The 20,846-nt window shown below is 42.0% G+C and overlaps 1 protein-coding gene and 1 long non-coding RNA gene across 6 annotated transcripts in view; both read right to left on the bottom strand.

Moving 5' to 3' along the window:
- nek6 (NIMA-related kinase 6) overlaps nucleotides 1-20,846 on the bottom strand; it is a 116,168-nt gene that overhangs the window by 23,753 nt on the left and 71,569 nt on the right. The gene's annotated exons all lie outside the window — the stretch shown is intronic.
- LOC125905877 (uncharacterized) lies at nucleotides 2-12,171 on the bottom strand. Its single transcript, XR_007451709.1, has 6 exons — nucleotides 8,079-12,171; nucleotides 7,765-7,900; nucleotides 7,558-7,677; nucleotides 7,069-7,212; nucleotides 6,754-6,868; nucleotides 2-6,656 (listed from the first exon to the last, which is right to left on the bottom strand). It is a non-coding gene; the product is annotated as an uncharacterized LOC125905877 (long non-coding RNA).

Here is a 20,846-nt window from a genome sequence, read left to right as displayed (position 1 = left end):
GACAAAATATATAATAAAGATTTCATATTATTCCTACAATGCCAATTGTCCCCTGAAGATGTATCTTGGCCAGAATTCAGTGAGAACTAAACATTTGTATTATGTAATGTATTTCTGTTAACAAAAAAATATCAAAAAACAAAAAAACAAAAGGATTTCCCACCCCCCCAATTGTATGCCTCCATGCACCAGTCAAGTTTCTCTTACAGTTTACATCCATGTCTGTGAAAACACTGATGCTTTACACATCTTCTCCCTGACAGCACAGAAGATCTACACAATCAGCACGGTTTCAAGGTGGACACCCAAGATTAGTGTCACCAATTCTGTATCTGACCAAACATTTCCCCTTTTGTTCCTGAGATATGACGTTGAATAATGGCCAGAACAGTGTTTTACGCAGAACATTATGATGTCACAGTGAAGTTGACTTTTGATCTTTTGGATTTAAAATGTCATCACTTCATCATTTTATCCTATCAGACATTTGTGTGAAGTTTTTTCTTAATTAGCATGTGAATTCTTAACCAATGGGCGGCACGGTGGTGCAGTGGTTAGCATTGTTGCCTCACAACAAGAGAGTTCCTGGTTCCTGGTTCCCTCCCAGGTGGCGGGGTCAAACCAAGAGTGGGGGAGTCCTACATATATCCTTAACCACGTAAAAGCCTCACTGAGATTAAAAATCTCTTTTTCAAGAGTGACCTGACCAAGAGGGCAGCATAAAACATTGTTACAAGTTACAACAAGGCAAACAGACATATACAACTGCCATACACAACAAATGATTAAAAACCACAGTATGCAATTAACATGAGATACAAGGTCAGGACAAGAATAAATATGATTTGAGTACAATTTCTTAAATGATTTACGAACAGTCACACTGACTAAAAGAGCAAATTTCTCGATCCTTAAAAATCAACTCAAACACCTCCACAGTGATCAGCTCTGCCAGTTTCAGATCCTTCTGAAGATTATTCCAAGAGGAAGGAGCAGCATATTCAAAAGCATTTTTGCTGGGTTCTGTTCTCACCCTCAGAACCAAAATTTGAAGAATATTATGAGAGCGAAGGCCCATATTGATTTTGGTTGTGCACATGTATGTAGACAGATTAGAGGAAACCAGGCCAAGAATAGATTTATATGCAGAGTACAGTGGGCAATCAATCAATCAATCAATTTTATTTATAAAGCCCAAGTGGTGTATGCGATTTCCGCAGAGGATCCTGAGGATATCCAGCAGAGGTAAAAAAAAAAGTTGCGGATATCAAGTGTCTCCTTGCCTGAAGGAAGAAGTTAGATTTATTTCTAAAAAAAATAAGCCCAATTTAACCTTCAGCTTGGTGACAAGGTTTTCTGTTCTGATCAATGATAATACCTAAATACTTGTACGCTGTAACAATTTCAATTTCAGTCCCTCAAGTAGTTAAGATCTTTGGAAGATCAGATGTTAAGTCTTTGCCATTTGAAAATAGCATGAGTTTGGATTTTTCTGCATTTAACACCGGCTTAAGTTGAGTTAAGAGGGTCTGAACAACATCAAAGGCAGACTGCAGGTATCCCAAAGCTTTAACTGTTGAAGGGGATGAATAATAGATGACGGTATCATCTGAATAAAACTGATAAGCAGCATTTGATAAGTTGTTGCTTGTCAAAGGCCTTTGACACATCAGTGAAAAGAACTGCACAATATTTTTTGCAGTCCAGTGCCTCGATAATGTCACTGACCACTAGGGCTGCAGCTATTGATTCTTTTAGTAATCAAGTATTCTATCGATTATTCTGGCAATTAATCAAGTAATTGGATAAGAAATACTGCGTCTTTTTATTAGATTGCTTTAGCTTTATTTAAGGACAATATATGAAAGAGAAAAAAGAAAAGTCTCTGAAATGAGAGAAATGAGCAACACGTTTGTTTCCTTTTTTGAAAGTCAGAGCTGTCAACCAGTCATGCAAATGACCGATTTCATACGCACTCATGCTAGACTGCTATTTCTCATGCTGTCAGGAATAATCTGTGTTGGGAAGTAGGTCACTACAAGGTGCGACCTTACGAATTTAACAGCATTCTCAGTAGTGTGGTGGTGACATCACTACTTTCTGAGTCAAATAGCTTTTCACTAGTGAAGTTAATTGATTGACTGAGTAGCGCAGTAGCGTCCATTAAAGTTACAAACTCTTTTTCCCGGGAAAAACTCTGAAATGCAGCAAACTCTTTTCCTGTGGAAGTCTGGATAAAAGTAAGGATAGTAAAACTGAGGATAAGTGATGTGACTGACGCCAGCACCACACCAAGGCATGAGACGACAGAGTTGCCCCTCGTCCCATACTGAAAAATAAAATGCACTGTCCCTTACTGATTCAGTATGGGATGCAGTTTGTCCTGTATTTCTGTGGAAAGAGTTTAATGAGACATATTAGAGAAATATGAAATCAAGAGGAGAATGTCACATAATGGCAGGTCTGTCACTCAGTGTCATCACTGCTGTAATTACGGAGACTCCGCTCAGGACCACTGTTAGTCCGCTCACTGACCCACTGACTGACTGATAAAGTTATCTGAAGGTTTTTGATTTTTTTTTTTTATTGCAATATTGATACTTTTGCTCTCAAACCTTTTTTTTATTGCAAAACCTACTCTGTTTGATTGAATAATAAAGAAACAAATGTAGCTCCAGAGTCTTGCACCAACGTGGTTCTCCGATAGAACAGCTGTCATTATGCGCAACCATTAAGCATGGCTGTGGCTATTAACAGTGCCCATGCCACTTCACTTTGATGCCAATTCATCACATGTAGCCATGACTGCAAACCATCATGACAGTGATATTTCAATCTTCATTCTAACACGTCAGACAGACAAATTATTGACGTGTTATAATGAAGATTGAAACACGTCAATAATCTGTCTGGCTGACGTGTTATAATGACATGTCAGACAGACAGATTATAACACGTCAGACAGACAGATTATTCACGATTAATTTATAGCTCTACAGCGGAAGTCATCTCTTCATTAGGTAGATGTGGAACTGGGTGTTGAGATTCAAATAGATTAGATAAGATAGAACTTTATTTATATAAAGAAGCAATTTAGAATGGCTGATTTATCTGTTACTAGTCCATACCCATTGAGTACAGCATACCATACCATGACTTAGTCATACCAAAAATTAGAAAAAAACCCCAACATTCGGCCACAGGGGGAGCCACAGCAACCGGTCGCATTTTAGCCATTTTTAAGCATTTTTCTGTTGTTAAAGCGCCACCCAGTTGCCAATTAGAGTTAAATTTCTCCAGTCACCTTGAGGCGTCCTGTTCTACATATCTACCAAGTTTAGTAAAAATCAATATGGCGGTTAGGCATACATAAGAAATTAGCTCTCTAGCGCCCCCATTTTGTTTGATCGGGTCAATAATGGAGGGGTCCCCTCAGATTATGTGTGGTCATATGCCTACAAAGTTGTGTGGTAATTGGTGAAACCCTTAAGATGTTATACACCTTTATGTGATGAGCCATGCCCACTGCAATATTCATTGCCTTATAGAAGCTCAGTTTTAACAAGTTTTCCAACTTTTGCCAAGCGGGAACTTTAGATATTGGTCCCTAGATTATGTTCACCGAGTTTCATGCAGATCAGTCAAACGTCCTAGGAAGAGATCGATTTGAAGTGTTTTTCAAAAAATTCTAAATGGAGGAAAATCTATATAACCAGAAGTTATGGGTTCTTGAGGTTCATTCAAAGTTTGCAATTTCAATCGGCTGCTATAGCGCCCCCTTTGGCCAATTGATGTAATATTGCTTCATCATTCGCATCCTCCCATTACCCTCTACCACTGTGCCAAATTTCACATGGATTGACCGAGTCATTGAGGATAAAAACGTGGAACAGACACACCCACACAGACAGAGTTTTCGTCATTATATAGTAAGATAGGATCAGGATTCAGGATTTGATTACTTTCCAAAATTTCTTAGGGTCATTGATGTTGCTAGCAGTTTTAGAAAGGTAAAAATCAGATTTTGCCTTTTTGGTGAGAGAGGTAAAATGATTTCGGAGCTGTTTAAAAATCAACCAGTCAGCCTTAGCCCAGGCAACATCCCTTTCCTTTAGTAAACTGGACAACTGGGTGGTAAGTAGGGATGCACCGAATATTCGGTAACCGAATATATTCGGCCGAATATTGCAAAAAAAACACACATTCGGTATTCAGTGGAATAAGTTAAAAGCAAGGCTGAATAATAGCTGCGTGTTTTGACAATGCAATCAAACAGCGTGCCGTGACGGGCGGAGTAAAATGTCGGCAGTGTGGCGATCCGCCCGTCACCAGACTCGCATTTGCGACTAAAAATAGTTTTGAGCGAGCAAAATAGGCTTAAATCATTCTGCATGCTGCAGCCTACAGATTTCAACCAGCAGCAGAAACGAAACGCGAATCCCATCTGTTGTGGGTTGAACGGGGGTCACAGACACAGACAGTAATGCATTCCTGTCAATTACGGCGGCCATCGGCTTACCGGGCGACGGAGAAGTCGGCTCCAATAATATCCTCATCTTGGCATGTGGACTGCCCAGAAGTACCTGAACAGCCAAGCCAGCTGAACACAGACCGTACGTGATGTGTCAGAGGAGAAATAAGCCGTTCACGGCCCACAAACCTCACCGCACTTTAGGGACTGTTCGTTACTTATGAAGAGACTTGTCAGGGGAGGAGGGTGGCTGGTTGATTTTTATTTTATTTATTTATTTTATTTTGATCCCCCCCTATGTTAATCATTTATTGATGCTGTTTTTGAAGTATGAATAAGTCAATAAGCAATTTATTCCATTGAAATATCATTGATGTATTATAGAAAAGTGATTTATCTTTTTATAAATGACAAAAGGCACATTTGTCTCATTTTCGTTGTGGTATCGTGATACTACTCAGAACCATAATATTTTCATTGGTATCGTACAGTGGGTCCTAATTTTGGTACCGTGACAACACTAATCTGGAGGGGGTTCACCTGCAAAAACTAATGAAAAACTAAACAACGATATTCGGTATTCGCAAAGCATCATGAAAATATTTCCAAGCCAAATCTACATCATTAATGAGAGAGATTTTGTTCCACTCAAAGCAGGGCTTGAAATTAAATTTTTTACATGGTAGGACTGGTGCTCCTAACTTCAAAAAGTAAGGAGCACTAGCAAAATTTTGGGAGCACTCACTGTAATGTAAGAAGCACCAACAGTGTAACTGATTTTTTTCTTTGATTTGTTTTTTTGGGGAGTTTTTCCTTATCTGCTGCAAGGGTCATAAGGACAGAGGGATGTCGTATGCTGTAAAGCCCTGTGAGGCAAATTGTGATTTGTGATATTGGGCTTTATAAACAAAACTGTATTGAATATTGCAACAAAAAGTCGACATTATACTGTATACATTCAGTGTTGCCAACTTAGCGACTTTGTCGCTATATTTAGTGACTTTTCAGACCCCTCTAGCAACTCTTTTTCAAAAAAGCGACTAGCGACAAATCTAGCGATTTTTTCTGATGTTATTGAAGACTTCTGGAGACTCTGTTGTGAGAGCACGTATCATTCTTATTCTTCTCAACGAGCAGCGGATGCTGCCGTGGGCTCCTCTCTTGCCCCAAAGCACTCACAGACAGCCCTCCTTCCCAGCAGCAGTCAGAGCAGGAGATGTTAACCCCTCCACGTCCAGACTGCAAGTGAATCGCACATGCGTGAAACTGCCGCTGGCTGATCCCGACCTGGTTTACAGTCAGGGCGGGATGTAAATGTAAAATTTTCTTTGTCTAATATAAATCACTGAAAGAAGGTTCATTTGTAGTTCTAAACATATTCAGGGTGTTTTTTTTACTCAGTTTTTGTCTCTCCCACGACATTATCCCTCTCTCCTACAGCAGCCATTACAATTACATGCATATGGACAATTATGCAAATTAGGCAATGACGTCATTTAGTGAGTTCTAGTGACTTTTAGGACAGCCATTAGCTACTTTTCTTACTGAGGAGTTGGCAACAGTGTATACATTACATTGTATGTGTATAGTACACTTATTAACTTTTTCAGTTGAAGACATTTTTAGAAAAAACACCACTGAACACCACTGTGAATGAAAGAGAAACCTTAGACGATGATAATACTGATGATGATGATGACAGCCATGATAATGCCATTGAAAACATATTTCATTGTGTCAGTCAACATTATACAGTATATTATACATTACACAGTACTAAGTACACTTATCGCTAAACTTTTAGTTGAAAATTAATGAGATGATTGTGAAATGTGTGTGTGTGTGAGAGAGAGAGAGAGAGAGAGAGAGAGAGAGAGTGAGAGTGTGTGTGTTTGTGTGTGTGACATCTGAGGCTTCACACAATATCCTGGGGCCAGGATTTAAAATTAGGTCTCCTGGCTCTCTGTCCCTCTTCCATCCATTTGGTAACTGACACCGAGGCATCGAAGCTCTCTAGAGGAGGACCCTCTACACTGATTCGAATCAGATCTTCCACTGTGTTGGGGTGTAATGTAGATCTGGTGTCTGACTTGATGCGCTTCTGTGTGGAGAACCCCCTTTCACACTGCGCAGAGGACACAGGAAGGACCAACATGATCTTCACTAGATGAAGGATGTTCTGAAGCTAAAATCATTTAAATATCATTAAGGTTTTCAGTAATAGTAACAGTGTAAAATACATTCATCAGATGAACGCTAAACAGCATATAAATATAGCCTACCTCTAAGTCTGAGCAATAAGGTTCTTTTGTCAGAAGGATTTCCCATAACGCCTTGTAGCTCGTCTTTGAAGGACCTGAACACCAGGGTTTTCAAAGCCTGGAACTCCTCCTCAGCCTAAATGAGCAGTGAAATTTGTTACTATAAACAGTTATTCTATATATTTTTTGCTTCATTATTAAACTAACTTGCAAACTTAGCTGTGGAATAGAAATTTAGTAAATTGCCTGTAGTTTATTTCAGTGCAGGATATCAAAAGTATGCATTGAGATATGTTACAAATTGCATTAAGCATCTTGATCTTAATCTTAACATACTAAGAAGGATGCTGAACAGGGCACGGAGGTGTCTCACTGTTGCAGCAGCAGTAGTGTCGATCTGCTGCTGCAGTCCTGGAGCAGTCTGACTGAGTGGTCCATCTTCAGCCATATTCCCTGCCTCTCCTTTCCTCAAACAGCTCCCTTGACAATTTAGAATGAACAGTGTACATTTAAACTACATTAAATGAATAATCTGATTTGAAATGCCCAACTTGCTTCAGTGCTTCCTATAATGCCCAAATGCCTGCTTTTCCTGACAAAATGTACCTGAAACTTAAACTCCTGTGCTTGTTCCCTCCCTTTCTGCCTTTTCATGGCTGCCTGAAAGGAAGCCAGCCTGCCACCATTGCCTGAACTGTTATGATGAGGTTCTCCAAGCTGCTGACTGCCTGTGATTCCAACAACACGTCACTTTCTACTCAACTTGGCTAGGGATTGAAATCTAAAATGATATGGTTTATTCTTTAACTACCACATGAAGCTCACCTGAGGGAGGATTACATCATTCCTCTGGAGCAACAGACTGTATTTACTTATTGCAGTAAATACATCTGCTAAGAAATGGCAGAATGCCAAAAAAGAACCATCTTCAATGGTCTCTTTGACCTGCACAGAACAGATGTTGAATGTGTGAATTAATGTAGGCTACATTGGTGTATTTTCTTCCCCAGGGGCCCCATAGTTTATACTGACCTTCTTTGCTCTGCCAGCGATATCAGCATTTACTGATGATGCAGCCAGGTGCTCCATATGAGCATGTACCACTGTGTACTGTCCAGCATCATCCAGTGTCCCCTCCTTCCCTGGCTTCAGGAGCACATCCAGTGACCTTGACACATGGGGCAATGTTACAAGAATCTGTCCTGATGAAGGTCTAACCAAAACGTCAACAGAATAAAGCAGAGAAAAGTGTGTGCAGGCGTTGATCATTTTTTCACTTGAAATGTTTAAGGGGATCTAATCCCAGCACCACTACAGTTTGAGGGTGTGCATGTTGGTATTTTCACCTGGACACATGGCAGCCATCTCATCCCCTTGACTTGGATTATTGACCGACACACCCAGCTCGACCCCAAGGCTCTTCAGCTCACTTCTGGACTTGGGGCTGAAGTGGTAGGTCTCCCAAACCAAGTGGAGCAGATCATACACCTTCCCTATGGAAGGCAAATCCTTCTGAGCAGATAGTAGAGCAAGCTCCAATCTGCAACAGTGTACAAATCAAACATTTTAGTTTGCTATAAAGAGAGTCACAGCTGTTTTGTTATTCTCATTTAATGAAGTAGACCATTATCAGCTATGAGGCATGCAGTGAAACGGGATGATGTGCTTTCCCGCCTCCTCTTGGAGTTTCACTGCTACTCCTCCCTTGCTCCCAAGATTCACTGCTGCTCCGTCAGCTCCCATGGCCACTGTCTTCTGAAGCCAGTCCTGGCATGACTCCCCAAGGCCAGCAAATGCTGACTTTGTTGCTTCATAGATTCCTAAAATAAATCCCCAAAGGGTACATATAATTTAAACAGGGTTAAAAATATATGTTATTAATGTTTTCATTTAAGAATTACATTTGTTAAATTCAAGTTAATTTCAGGGCAGTTTTATAATCCATTACACATGCCATTCATTATCCTCACCATCAGCAGTGGCATGTTCCACCTCCACATGTCCCACCAGGATGGTTGTGGGAAGTCCATTTACAAGGATCTGTGTGTAAACTATCTCGCACTCTTTCACGGACACGTCGGTATCTCCGTCGATGATGAACAAGATGTACTGAGCTGAGGACAGTTTAGCAGCGGTTTCCTCTCGAATCATATCTGCAATTACACCAATGATGTTGGTGCACGACTTTTGTTCACATAAGTCATGTTGATATCAATTCCATTTTTTTCATGAGAAGCAGCATAGGTTTAAATTTGGTTAAGGCGAGGTCCTCTTTCACGATGGTGTAGGTGGTGTTAAATTTCACTTTCATCTCTGCCTCTTCAGCTGCATGTCCAGCAGCATGTTGTCGAATAAATGCCTGAGTAATCGAGCCTGCATTCTTACTAGTTAGATATTTGTCACGAGATTTCTTGTGTTTCGCGCTTTCTCCGTGTTTAGTTAAGCTCTCATGCTTAAAATGTGTAGACCCAGTAGTAAACAGACTTTTACCGGCGATCTTCGGCCCACAGGTCTTGCAGTGTACACAATGCATAGCTCCATTCTTGTACTTCAGCCATTTGAATTCTTTTAGCTGCTCACTCCGAAAAGCATACACCTTGACCTTCTTTGCTGTTGCCGGTGCTGTCCCTTTGCCATCGTTGTCATGGCTGTCATCATCATCAGTATTATCATCATTATCTAAGGTTTCTATTTCATTCACAGTGGTGTTCAGTGGTGGTTCAGTGGTGTTTTTTTCTAAAAAAGACTTTCAGCGTTCTCTTCATTTTCTCTTCTCTCCGGCATGAATTAGCTTCGGCTCCTAGTTAGTTCTCAGTGACAGAAGTGCTGCAGTCGTGGAGTGATTTGAGGCTAATAACCAATCTAAAATCAGCATTAAAGTCAAACTCACGTTTGACTGGTCAATGTCAGCTCACGAGGTGACAAAACGGTCACAATTTTGAGCCCTGCAAGGGCCCACAGATCATGAAGAAAAGCTTGTTCACAGAAGTGCTTAAAATCTGACACAGATCATGAAGAAAAGTTTGCTCACAGAAGTGCTTAAAATCTGACACAGTGGTCACTAATATCATTTGCAAAAACACCTATATCTGAATATTTATGAGGAGCAGTTGTTAAAAATAAATCTAGAAGAGATGATTTCTCTGGGCCTTTGGGATTTGGGTGAGCTGAACCATTAATAAGTTGTGTAAGGTTAAATAAGTCACAGGTAGATTTAAAGCTGTCAGAAACAGGAGACAGCCAGTCCCAATTAAAAGTGAGGAGAATCTCATTAACATCAAAGGATGATAGTTGCTCACACGCTTGCTGACGGGGGTCTATAACAAACTACAACAGTGATAAAATGACCTTTAAGAAGTTCCAGTTTCAAGGCAAGAAATTCAAATTGCCTGCTGAGCGTTACTGATAATAGAATGGTAGCATGAAATGTTTTTTATATATATGGCAACGCCACAACCTTTTCTGGGACGGTCACAACGGAAAACATTATAACCCTTAATTGCAATGTCTTTGTCTGTAATAGATTTGTTTAGCAAGTCTCCAACAAGACAAGAATGTCAGTGTCAGTGGATTTTGCCCAGATTTTCACTTGTTCCAGTTAAGGCCTCTGACATTAAGGTGAATAATACCAAGCCCAGATCTAACTTTAAAATCAAAAGGGGTACTCAAGCAGTTAAAATTAAAATTAAAATCAAAATCAGGGCCAGGGTTAGGTTGAACATTTCCTAATAGTAAAAGCAAGCGTATAATAAAACATTTCCCTTTGAATAAATTTTGTGTTGGCATTGAGTGATTATTTGTAGCTTCTGGTTTACTTGGGGGATGAGAGTGGAATAAAAGCAATCAGTCATAAGGGTTAAATAGGTTAATTAAATAGAGTAGGGTCAGAAGCTCATCATTCTTTTGTGTAATCCAGTTTGGAGAGATCATAACAAAAGTCCCAGTTTGTGCCTTTTCGAAAGAATAAGAAGTCAGGAACATTCTGGTCTCCGCTGCTTTCATGCACCTCATGTGGATAAAGAACAGTCAATACCAAGATGGCGCCCCCAGTGCGGAGGCCTGTTACAGCAGCTCCTGCTCACCGCTGAGCTTTTTTCAATTTCTTTTCATTTAACTTTATTTTTTCAGTTAGCTAGTTAGCACTTATGTTTTGCTTTGATATGGAGACGAAGACTGCTTTCTTCATAGCGGTCTTTCTCCTATTTCTCCATGGACATGATCGTGTGCAGGGATCTGGCGTACAGCCGTGGCTCCACTGTTTACACCCGGGACCAGCTGTTAGTGCTACATCACATCGCAATGCGGCATGAGGAGAGGCACGATATTCCCCGCGAGCTGCCGAGAAGGATTCGGGGATGTCGCACCGGAGTGCAGCATAGATATCGGAGTACCGGCAGAGCAACGTGCTGGTGTTTACAGAGACATGGCTGAACGCAGAAGTTCTGGACACGATGGCCACGCTACACAGATTCCAGCTCATCAGGCACGACAGGACAGCGGACAGCGGTAAGAGGAAGGGAGGAGGGCTGGCTGTGTTTGTGAATGATAGATGGTGTAACTCTGAGCACATCACAATCAAGGAACAGCATTGCTACAGGGACATTGAGCTGCTGGCTGTTGGCATGAGACCATATTATCTACCCAGGGAGTTTTTTCTTGTCATTATGGTAGCAGTGTATGTCCCCCCGTCTGCAAAGGCTGAGTCTGCTTGTGACATTCTCCACTCTGTTATGAGTAGGTTGCAAACACAGCACCCTCAGGCCCTCCTTCTGACCTCACGCCTGTCCTTCCACCACACTGCCCACCTTCACCCAGTATGTTTCCTGCCACACCAGAGACAATAAAACACTGGATTTATTTTATGCCAACACCAAGGAGGCATAACACTCCCCCCTTCCTCCCTGGGAAAAGCTGATCACAACCTGGTTCATCTTCTGCCTATCTACAAACCTCTGGTGCAGAGAGAACCAGCAACCACCCGCACTGTGAAGAGGTGGTCTGATGAGGCCAAGGAGGCCCTGAAGGACTGCTTCGAGACCACCGTGTGGGAGGTACTCAGCGATTCCCATGGGGAGGACATTGACAGTCTGACATCATGTATTACGGACTGCATAAACTTCTGTGTGGAAAGCACCGTACCCACCAGGACTGTACGCTGCTTCTCCAACACTAAACCCTGGATTACTACAGATATAAAAGCTCTCCTGAAGGAGAAGCTGAGAGTTTTTAATTCTGGAACCAAGGAGGAGCTGAAGGCCGTGTAGAAGGAGCTACGGAGAAACATCAGGCAGGGAAAGGAAGGATATAAAAAGAAGATGGAGGAACAGCTGCAGCAGAGCGATGTCAGCAGAGTCTGGAGAGGTCTGAAAACCATCTCAGGGCACAAACAACCGGACTCCCAGGCCAGAGGCGACCAGAAGTGGGTGAATGATCTGAATCTATTCTTCAATAGATTTGATCTGTCTGCCCCTCCCCTGGCCCAGACATCACACCACCCCCCACTCCTCCCCCCACCTCATCACCTCCACCCCCCAGCATACAGCCCCCCTGCTCCAGCTTGTCCTTCACTACCTGTCAGGTGAGAGATCAGCCGAGGAGGATAAAGACAAGGAAGGCTGCGGGTCCAGACGGCATCAGCTCCAGGCTCCTTAAGTCCTGCGCAGACCACCTGCGCGGTATAGTTGAAACCATCTTCAACCTGAGCCTGAGGCTGGGGAGATTACCATAGCTGTGGAAGACATCCTGCGTGGTACCTGTGCCCAAGACTCTGCACCCCAAGGACTTCAGCAGCTTCAGACCGGTGGCATTAACATCATACCTCATGAAGACTCTGGAGCGCCTGGTCCTGTCTCATCTCCGCCCCGTAGTAGGCCCTTCAATGGACATGCTGCAGTTTGCCTACCAGCCTGGCATTGGGGTGGACGATGCCGTCATCTTCCTCCTGCATTGAGCTCTTTATCACCTGGAGAAGCCCGGAATCTCTGTGAGAATTATATTCTTTGACTTCTCCAGCACTTTCAACACCATACAGCCTGCACTTCTGAGGGACAAACTGGAGCACATAGGGGTGGCTAATCACCTCACATCCTGGATCCTGGACTACCTCACGGACCGGCTGCAGTATGTCAGGACCCAGGACTGTGTATCGGACTTGGTTGTCTGCAGTAGGGAGCCCCGCAGGGGACGGTGCTGGCAGGCCCGGATTAAGAGGGCAGAGACCCCTGGGCACAAATTCTTGGAGGGCCCCCCGAATACACACACACACACACACACACACACACACACACAAACAGGGTTTTGTATTATGGACTGCCATTTGTTGGAAACACCTACAGTCCGGTCCATAATTATTTGGACAATGATACAGTTGTCATCATTTTGGCTCTGTACACCACCACAATGGGTTTTAAATGAAACAATGAATACCTGCTTAAAGTGCAGACTCTCAGCTTTCATTTAAGGCTTTTTTCAAAAATGTAGTATGAACCATGTAGGAATTACAACCATTTCTTCACACAGTCCCCCGACTCTAAGTGCTCATAAGTATTTGGACAAACTAACATAATCATCAATTAAACAGTCAGTTTTAATACTTGGTTGCAAATCCTTTACAGTCAATGACTGCCTGAAGTGTTGGTCACATAGGCATCATCAGATGCTGGGTTTCTTCCCTGGTGATGCTCTGCCAGCCCTTTACTGTAGCCATCTGCACTTCCCAAAAAAAATATTACCTATGGATGGTAAATAGGTGATCCAGTCACGGGAAACTTTTTCTCCATTTTGTAGATGGCTGTACAGCAGATGGTTAGTGAAGGAGCGCACTTCACTGCCCAAGCCACAATCACGAGTTGATGCTGGGTATCTATTCGTGCGGTTATGGAAGGCTGCAGGTCCACGATCAATAAGAACAGCTTGCGCGTTTTCACTCACTTCACCCCACAGCGCTGGGTCCGACACTTCCACCAGCATCCACTGAGAGCTGCTGGTGCTGTGACTGCAGCTAGCTACAGGTTGTGCTTCTTGTGGCATCTTGAGCCTCCGGCTCCGGCTCCCGGTTAGCTAACTTAGCTTGCACGGTGTTCTCCAACTCCAAAGCATGTTCACCCTGATTCTCCTGGCTCCGTTTGAGAAAGAAAGTTTGGATGGAAGGCACACGTTTTTAAAAAAGTTGCCTCCCTCTCCTCCTTTTCTTTTCTCCGCTTACGTTTGGTACAACCATTTGTTTCGCTCATCTTTCACTCTCTATCACTGCTATCGCTGAGGACAGTCACGTAGGGGCAGAGGCAGAGCGGCCTGTTACCATGGTTTCCACACTTGCACTTGGCCAATTAAATCATTCTATTTAGGAAAAAAAAAAAAAATAATAATAATAATATCAGCGTGATTTTTGTTGGTTATATATGGTGTCATTTATTTGAAATTTGAAGAGGAGGGATTTAGGGGAAAAAAGGTTATACAGTCGTTTTCTCCCATTCTGGCTGGGCCCATGGCTTGGCCCCGTCTGCGCATGGGCCGCTGGGCCTGTGCCCATAAAGCCCATTGGGTAATCAGGCCATGGATGCTGGCTCCGTTCCTCTTCAACCTCTACACTGCACACTTTTCGCATGACACCCCCACCTGTCATCTGCAGAAGTTCTCAGAAGACTCTGCCATAGTCAGCCTCATCCCAGATGGGGATGACAGGGAGTACAGAAAACTGAACCAGGACTTTGTGGACTGGTGCCTGAGGAACCACCTTCAGATCAACGCAGGGAAAATCAAAGAGCTGATGGTGGATTTCCACAGGAGCAGACTCCTCCACCCAACACCGGTGAACATCCAGGGAAAGGACATTGAGATGGTGACATCTTACAAGTACAGTACAGGCCAAAAGTTTGGACACACCTTCTCATTCAATGTGTTTTCTTTATTTTCATGACTATTTACATTGTAGATTCTCACTGAAGGCATCAAAACTATGAATGAACACATGTGGAGTTATGTACTTAACAAAAAAAGGTGAAATAACTGAAAACATGTTTTATATTCTAGTTTCTTCAAAATAGCCACCCTTTGCTCTGATTACTGCTTTGCACACTCTTGGCATTCTCTCCATGAGCTTCAAGAGGTAGTCACCTGAAATGGTTTTCCAACAGTCTTGAAGGAGTTCCCAGAGGTGTTTAGCACTTGTTGGCCCCTTTGCCTTCACTCTGCGGTCCAGCTCACCCCAAACCATCTCGATTGGGTTCAGGTCCGGTGACTGTGGAGGCCAGGTCATCTGCCGCAGCACTCCATCACTCTCCTTCTTGGTCAAATAGCCCTTACACAGCCTGGAGGTGTGTTTGGGGTCATTGTCCTGTTGAAAAATAAATGATCCCAACTAAACGCAAACCGGATGGGATGGCATGTCGCTGCAGGATGCTGTGGTAGCCATGCTGGTTCAGTGTGCCTTCAATTTTGAATAAATCCTCAACAGTGTCACCAGCAAAACACCCCCACACCATCACACCTCCTCCTCCATGCTTCACAGTGGGAACCAGGCATGTGGAATCCATCCGTTCACCTTTTCTGCGTCTCACAAAGACACGGCGGTTGGAACCAAAGATGTTAAATTTGGACTCATCAGACCAAAGCACAGATTTCCACTGGTCTAATGTCCATTCCTTGTGTTTCTTGACCCAAACAAATCTCTTCTGCTTGTTGCCTCTCCTTAGCAGTGGTTTCCTAGCAGCTATTTGACCATGAAGGCCTGATTCGCGCAGTCTCCTCTTAACAGTTGTTCTAGAGATGGGTCTGCTGCTAGAACTCTGTGTGGCATTCATCTGGTCTCTGATCTGAGCTGCTGTTAACTTGCGATTTCTGAGGCTGGTGACTCGGATGAACTTATCCTCAGAAGCAGAGGTGACTCTTGGTCTTCCTTTCCTGGGTCGGTCCTCATGTGTGCCAGTTTCGTTGTAGCGCTTGATGGTTTTTGTGACTCCACTTGGGGACACATTTAAAGTTTTTGCAATTTTCCGGACTGACTGACCTTCATTTCTTAAAGTAATGATGGCCACTCGTTTTTCTTTAGTTAGCTGATTGGTTCTTGCCATAATATGAATTTTAACAGTTGTCCAATAGGGCTGTCGGCTGTGTATTAACTTGACTTCTGCACAACACAACTGATGGTCACAACCCCATTGATAAAGCAAGAAATTCCACTAATTAACCCTGATAAGGCACACCTGTGAAGTGGAAACCATTTCAGGTGACTACCTCTTGAAGCTCATGGAGAGAATGCCAAGAGTGTGCAAAGCAGTAATCAGAGCAAAGGCTGGCTATTTTGAAGAAACTAGAATATAAAACATGTTTTCAGTTATTTCACCTTTTTTTGTTAAGTACATAACTCCACATGTGTTCATTCATAGTTTTGATGCCTTCAGTGAGAATCTACAATGTAAATAGTCATGAAAATAAAGAAAACACATTGAATGAGAAGGTGTGTCCAAACTTTTGGCCTGTACTGTACCTGGGTGTTCATCTTAACAATAATCTGGACTAATCACATAACAGCACTATGCAGGAAAGGCCAAAGCAGACTCTACCTGCTGAGGCGGCTCAGGTCTTTTGGAGTGTAGACCTCCTGAAGACCTTCTTTGACACTGTGGTGGTATCAGCCATCTTTTACGGAGTGGTCTGCTAGGGCAGCAGTGTCTCGGCTGCAGATAGGAAGAAACTGGACAAGCTGATCAAGAAGGCCAGCTGTCCTGGGATGCTCTCTGGACTCTGTGCAGGTGGTGGGAGAAAGGAGGATGACAGCAAAGCTGCCATCTCTGAGGACTAATGACTCCCACCCCCTGCAGGAGGAGATAAAAGCGCCGGAGAGCTCCTTCAGCGATAGACTGATTCAAGTTTTTAAGTCTAAATTTTTGAAATTTTTAATCTGACTCTTTCTCCTTGACTGCTGTAACACTGGAATTTCTCAACTGTGGGATCAATAAAGGTGTATATTATCTTATCTTATATAAGCAAAAAAGGTGCTAACACAAACACGCTGAACTGCATGAGGTAAGGAGCAGAGGATACTGACAAATTCTATCTATCTATCTATAATTATTATATGTATTAACTTACTATTACTCTTCTCTTCCTCTGTCTTGTTATTCATTTTCTTCTTCCTCTTGTCCGGAACCCGGTCTCTCAGTGCTTAAACGATAGCGGTCAGGTTGAATAAATATTTATCTTGTTACTTGACCTGTATGTTTCTTGTGTTATTTTATTAAACCAAATCTAATCCAATTTTATTTGGAGAACACAAATTTACATGCTGTACATGAAATGTTATACATTTCTTATACAGTCACATCAAGAAACTTGTAGACATGTATGTTTTCTTAATAGTTGTCATTTACTTCTGTAGCCCAGCCCACTGACTAAGTTTGTGTAGTGAAAATTGCAGAGAAATAATTAATTCAAATTTAAATGACAATCTGACATTGTGAACTTGTCAGGCTTTTTTTTATATATTGTAAATGGATGGTTTATAAATAGCTAATACTTTAGGAATGTAGGCTAGTTTTACTTCTTCACACTAAAAGAAGGGGAAAAATTGGAATGGGTTATTTATTGGTTAATATTCAATCCGTGGTGTATATCATTAAAAAAAAGGACAGAACGCAGGAAAGTTCGTTGTGAAATCCCCATTATTGCAGACATTAGAATTACATTCAGGTAAAATCATTCAAATTTTTACTGTGAATGACAAACACCATAACAAGTAGACATCCAGTTTGATAATGGTTTTATTACTTTATTCATAACTGACTGTACAGAGTTTAGTGTGTTGTAAAGTCCTAACAGTGTATCTTATTGGAGAGACAGCAAAACTTGAGTGAGTTAGTTTTACTGCATTACAAAATGTCAGAGTGCAGGACCTAACATTTCTTGCTGGATGTTGAAGGCCAAAGTAAATTTTAGGGTATGCTGTCTGTGAAAATGTGCTTAAAGATGTTCTAGAATGTTGATTCAGTTCCTAGGTTGATTACAGACTATCAAGTGGAAATTACAATGCCACACTACAACACTGGAAGGGATAAATGAAAAACTTTACATAACTTCAACTTCAACTTTATCTATGTCCCCAAGGAGCAATTGATTTTGCAGCAAAGATTAAAACAGATGGGTACAGTACATACATACACATAAATAGCACATTCCCAAAAAACAGTGAGCACTAAATAAATCAACAGCAGTGGCCAAGTTCACAGCATGGCTCACCTCAATTGATATATATAAAACAAGCAAGAACAATAAATAGAAACATGAGAGTATAAATACACTGAATATAAAGTGCAACATGTAACTCCTCCACAGCCAGGTAGGGGCTAGTTACCTCCCCTCTGGCCTGAATTAAGGCTGGAGATGGCTGAAGGGATAAACGAGTGCTTGAACCTGAACCTACAGCCAGAGGGTAAAGACTGAAATTTGTTGAACAGGGGGTGGGTGGCATCAGTCAGGATGCTTCTACCTTTCCTCCCTGCATGTCTAGTGAACAGATCAGACAACAGACTCTGTTGCACTCCCAGAATCATGCTGCTCAACTTAACTCTCCTGTTAAGTGAATTTTTTTGCCTTGACACTGAGGTTCCCATACCAGCACAATAATGAAAATGTGAGCACAGACTCAATACAAGATTTATAGAAAAGGGTCATGAGGGTCCTATCCACTTGAAAAAGACACTTTCCTAATACAATACAAATATTGCTGACCCTTCTTGCACAACATGTCAGTGTTGTCATTAAAATTCAAGTTCATATCAATGAAAGTTCCCAGGTACTTGTACCTCTCCACTGACTCGACCACCTGACCCTTAGTAATAGTTGGGGAGGATGAAGGCTGCCGCCTGAAGTCAACAGACACGTCCTTTGTTTTGGAGATATTTAGTTGCAGAAAGGAGTCATCACACCACTGTATAAATTCATCGACCACAGGACCATGATTACTTTTACTGTTGTGGAGGAGGCTGATGATAACCGAATCATCAGCAAATTTTAGGATGAATCTATCATCATACTGACTCCGACAGTCATTGGTGTACAGTATGTACAGTAGTGGTGAAAGGACACAGCCTTGAGGTGAACCAGTAGATGAAGTTAAAACGTCAGACACATGCCTGTTCACTTTCACTCTCTGAGTTCTGTTTGTTAAAAAAATCGAGGATCCATCCCACAACATTAAAATCTAAGTTAAAATTATTAACAAGTTTGTCAATTAAAATATTAGGTTGGATGGTATTAAAAGCTGACGAAAAATCCATGAATAACAATCGGGCATGTGTTTTGCTACTTTCCAAATGTTTAAAAACAAGGTTTAAAAGTGTGGCAGTAGCGTCTTCCACCCCACGACCTCCTCTATATGCAAACTGCAGTGGGTCAAGCAGAGGCTCTAAATGTTCTTCTTCTTCTAAGTTCTTCTTTCATTAGTCTTTCAAAGGATTTCATAACCAGTGAGGTCAGGGCAACAGGCCTAAAATCATTTAGAACTTTGGGATGTTTAGTTTTTGCAACTGGGACGATAGTACTATCTTTCCAGCTCCTTGGCACCCTCTGCTGATTGAGTGACATCTGAAAGATGTAGAAGAGGATGGGCCCCAACTGTTCTGCACAAGAATGGAGCAGATGGCCACAAAATATTATCAGGACCTGGGCTTTTTCTGACTTTGTCCGTTTGAAGGACTCAATCACAGAGCGTTCATTAAAAGGAGGGGACCCAGTACAAGTTAACTCATTTTTCAACTTAGAATTCATATTGCTGAAATCAAGGGTGTCAAACCTCAGATAAAATTCATTTAGATCCTGTGCTAATTGTCTGATTTAGCACTGCTGAGAGCTACCCTGGATTTGCATTTCTTGTTAGACACGGTAATGGTCCTGAGGCCATCCCAAGCGGAACCCAAATTATTTTGGCCTAGTTTCCTTTCTAGCAATTCCTTATAGTTTAGTTTTTTAGTCTAATTTCGCATTTTATCTCCCTTTGTAATACATTCAGTTCTGAAATGTTACCCTCGCGGAATGCAATTTTCTTCTTCAAGATTTTCCATGACTTTGAAACCCATGGTTTATTATTTGGAAATACTTGAAAAGTCTTTTTGGGAATCACAGAATCTTCACAGAAGGTCACATAGCTGCTGATGACATCAGTCAGCTCATCGATATCTGAAGAAGTCTCTGTCAAAGTGTCCCAAGCTGTGCAATCATAGCAGCCTTGTAAACTCATTATTGCATCATCAGTCCACAACTTGGTCTGCTTTGTGAGAACTTTCTCTCTCCTCAAGACTGTGCGATACACCAGGATTAGATGCACACAATTATGATCAGCCCCACCCAAAGGGGGGAGAGGCAGGGACTTGTATGCTCCTTTCACAGATCCATAGCACATATCCAATATTTTACTGTGCCTGGTTGGGCAGGTGACATACTGATATAAGTTTTTAAGCACTTTACCCAGCGAGCAGTGGTTAAAATCACCAAGAACAAAGAGGGGTGCATCAGGAGATTCTGATTGCAGCTTCTGAGTCACCATAAGTGTAGACTCCGATGCTTTATCCACGTTAGCTCTGGGGTGGACTTATGACAATGCAAGATTTTTTTTTAATCCACATTTCAAAAAGACTGAGCAACGTACATCCTCATTTCTGGGGAGATGAATAATAATTAATTTCTGAATTCTTAAAAGTAATCGAATATTGTTCAAAGACCGAGGCTTTTGCAGACTGATACATTTTTGCATTTCCACTGTTTGATACGTGTGTGTGTGTCGAGGGCCTCAGGTTAAAGGAGTATTCTGCTGTTTTTCTTTAAAGAAACAAGTCAAAGTCCAGCTTCAAAGTACATAGTACATATAGGCTTTACATTTGAGCAATAATGGTACCATGAGTGGTACTAAAGTACTGTACAGCGTAGAAAGCAGTTTATATTATCAGATTGCAGATTGTGGCCATGTGAATCCGAAGGTGATATGGGGCAGTCTTCTCTTCCTATATAAGTGTGACTCAAATTCAGGAAACAGAACACCACTCTCTTTATTATCATGGGTCATCACTGCCCCCTCCCTGTCGACATCTGGGTCAGTAAGGACCTAAAGACGAGGAGAAAAA

Source organism: Epinephelus fuscoguttatus, linkage group LG18, assembly GCF_011397635.1.
Source record: "Epinephelus fuscoguttatus linkage group LG18, E.fuscoguttatus.final_Chr_v1".
NCBI classification, from domain to species: domain Eukaryota; kingdom Metazoa; phylum Chordata; class Actinopteri; order Perciformes; family Serranidae; genus Epinephelus; species Epinephelus fuscoguttatus.
The sequence above is the reverse complement of the archived record's forward strand: the minus strand, read 5'-3'. Positions and strand labels throughout refer to the sequence as shown.